Source organism: Arachis ipaensis, chromosome B9 (assembly GCF_059453495.1).
Source record: "Arachis ipaensis isolate K30076 ecotype BB chromosome B9, ASM5945349v1, whole genome shotgun sequence".
In the NCBI taxonomy this organism is placed as follows: Eukaryota; Viridiplantae; Streptophyta; class Magnoliopsida; order Fabales; family Fabaceae; genus Arachis; species Arachis ipaensis.
Genome location: NC_142444.1, coordinates 53,550,675 through 53,553,518, shown reverse-complemented (window position 1 = coordinate 53,553,518; position 2,844 = coordinate 53,550,675). Strand labels below are relative to the sequence as shown.

General features: G+C 33.9%; 1 non-coding gene across 1 annotated transcript; it reads left to right on the top strand.

Annotated features, from left to right (window-relative positions):
* Positions 1-915: 915 nt before the first annotated feature.
* Positions 916-1,023, top strand: LOC148544679 (small nucleolar RNA R71). The gene has a single exon (XR_015901021.1). It is a non-coding gene; the product is annotated as a small nucleolar RNA R71 (small nucleolar RNA).
* The last annotated feature ends 1,821 nt before the right edge of the window (positions 1,024-2,844 follow it).

The following is a 2,844-nucleotide window of genomic DNA, read 5'->3' as shown; positions in this document are numbered from 1 at the left end:
GGGCATAAGGAGGTTCAATAGAATCTCTATGGTCTCTAGATGAGCCTCAGAGTCCTTTGGTTCTTCAGAGGGAAGCTCCTTATTGATCACTGGACGTCCCAGGAGGTCTTCCTCCTTGGGATTCACATCCTCCTCTCCCTCATTGGGTTCGGCCATTTTGGTTATGTCAATGGCCTTGCACTCTCCTTTTGGATTTTCTTCTGTATTGCTTGGGAGAGTACTAGGAGGGATTTCAGTGATCCTTTTACTCAGCTGGCCTACTTGTGCTTCCAAATTTCTAATGGAAGACCTTGTTTCATTCATGAAACTCACAGTGGCCTTAGATAGATCAGAGACTAAGTTTGCTAAGCTAGATGGATTCTGCTTAGAATTCTCTGTCTGTTGTTGAGTGGATGATGGAAAAGGCTTGCTATTGCTAAACCTGTTTCTTCCACCATTATTAAAGCCTTGTTGAGGCCTTTGATCCTTCCATGAGAGATTTGGATGATTTCTCCATGATGGGTTATAGGTGTTTTCATAAGGTTCACCTAAGTAATTCACCTCTGCTATTGCAGGGTTTTCAGGATCATAAGCTTCTTCTGCATAAGAAGCCTCTTGAGTACTGTTGGATACAGCTTGCATTCCATTCAGACTCTGAGAAATCATATTGACTTGCTAAGTCAATATTTTGTTCTGAGCTAATATGGCATTCAGAGCATCAACTTCAAGAACTCCCTTCTTTATAGGCGTCCCATTACTCACAGGATTCCTCTCAAAAGTTTACATGAACTGGTTATTAGCAACTATATCAATGAGTTCTTGAGCTTCTGCAGGTGTTTTCTTTAGGTGAATGGATCCACCTGCAGAAGTGTCCAATGACATCTTTGATAACTCAGACAAACCATCATAGAATATATCCAGGATGGTCCATTCTGAAAGCATGTCAGAGGGACACTTTTTGGTCAACTGTTTGTATCTTTCCCAAGCTTCATAGAGGGATTCACCATCTTTTTGTTTGAAGGTTTGAACATCCACTCTAAGCTTACTCAGCTTTTGAGGAGGAAAGAACTTGGCTAAGAAAGCCGTGACCAGCTTATCCCAAGAGTTCAGGCTATCTTTAGGTTGAGAGTCCAACCATATTCTAGCTCTGTCTCTTATAGCAAATGGGAAAAGCATTAGCCTGTAGACTTCAGGATCTACTCCATTAGTCTTAACAGTATCACATATCTGCAAGAATTCAGTTAAGAACTAAAAAGGATCTTCAGATGGAAGTCCATGAAACTTGCAGTTCTGCTACATCAGAGAAACTAGCTGAGGTTTCAGCTCAAAGTTGTTTGCTCCAATGGCAGGAATGGAGATGCTTCTTCCATGTAAATTGGAATTAGGTGCAGTAAAGTCACCAAGCATCCTCCTTGCATTATTATTATTTTCGGCTGCCATCTCCTCTTCCTTTTCGAAAATTTCTGAAAGGTTATCTCTGGATTGTTGTAATTTAGCTTCTCTTAGTTTTCTCTTCAGAGTCCTTTCAGGTTCTGGATCTGCTTCAACAAGAATATTCTTGTCCTTGCTCCTGCTCATATGACAAAGAAGAGGGCACATGAAAATAATAATAATAGGGATCCTCTTTACCACAGTATAAAGGTCCTTGTGTGAGTAGAAGAAAAGAAGAAGAGGAAATTCGAACACAGATGGAAGAAGGGGTTCGAATTTAGTGAGTGATGTGAGATGAAGAGAAGTGTTAGTAGATGAATAAATAAAATAGAAGGAGATGAGAGAGAGAATTTTTCGAAAATTATTTTTGAAAAAGGGTTAGTGATTTTTGAAAATAATTTTTGAAAAAGGTTAGTAGTTTTCGAAAATTAAAATTAAAAATTAAAATAATTAATTAATTAAAAAGAAATTTTGAAAAAGGGGGGGAGATATTTTCGAAAATTAGAGAGAGAGAGAGTTAGTTAGGTGGTTTTGAAAAAGATAAGAAACAAACAAAAAGTTAGTTAGTTAGTTGAAACAAATTTTGAAAAGATAAGAAGTTAGGAAGTTAGAAAAGATATTTTGAAATCATATTTTTGAAAAAGATAAGATAAGAAGATATTTTTGAAAAGATATGATAAAAATTAGTTTTTTGAAAAAGATTTGATTTTTAAAATCACAATTAATGACTTGATTCACAAGAAATCACAAGATATGATTCTATAACTTAAAGTTTGAATCTTTCTTAACAAGTAAGTAACAAACTTGAAATTTTTGAATCAAAACATTAATTGTTATTGTTATTTTCGAAAATTTGATATAAAAATAAGAAAAAGATTTTTGAAAAACATTTTTATAATTTTCGAAAATAACTAAGAAATTTGAAAAAAAAATTTGATTTTTGAAAAAGATTTTGAAAAAGATAAGATTTTCAAATTGAAAATTTGATTTGACTCATAAGAAACAACTTGATTTTAAAAATTTTTGAAAAAGTCAATCCAAATTTTCGAATTTGATGAGAGAAAAAAGGAAAGATATTTTTTTTTATTTTTGAATTTTTATGATGAGAGAGAAAAACAAGAAAAATGATGCAATGCATGAAAGTTATGGATCAAAACAATGAATGCATGCAAGAATGCTATGAATGTCAAGATGAACACCAAGAATACTATGAAGATCATGATGAACATCAAGAACACATTTTTGAAAAATTTTTAATGCAAAGGAAACATGCAAGACACCAAACTTAGAAATCTTTAATGCTTAGACACTAAGATTTCAAGAATGCATATGAAAAACAAGAAAAGACACAAAACATGCGAATGCAAAGATCAAACAAGAAGACTTACCACGAACAACTTGAAGATCATGAAGAACACTATGAATGCATGAAAT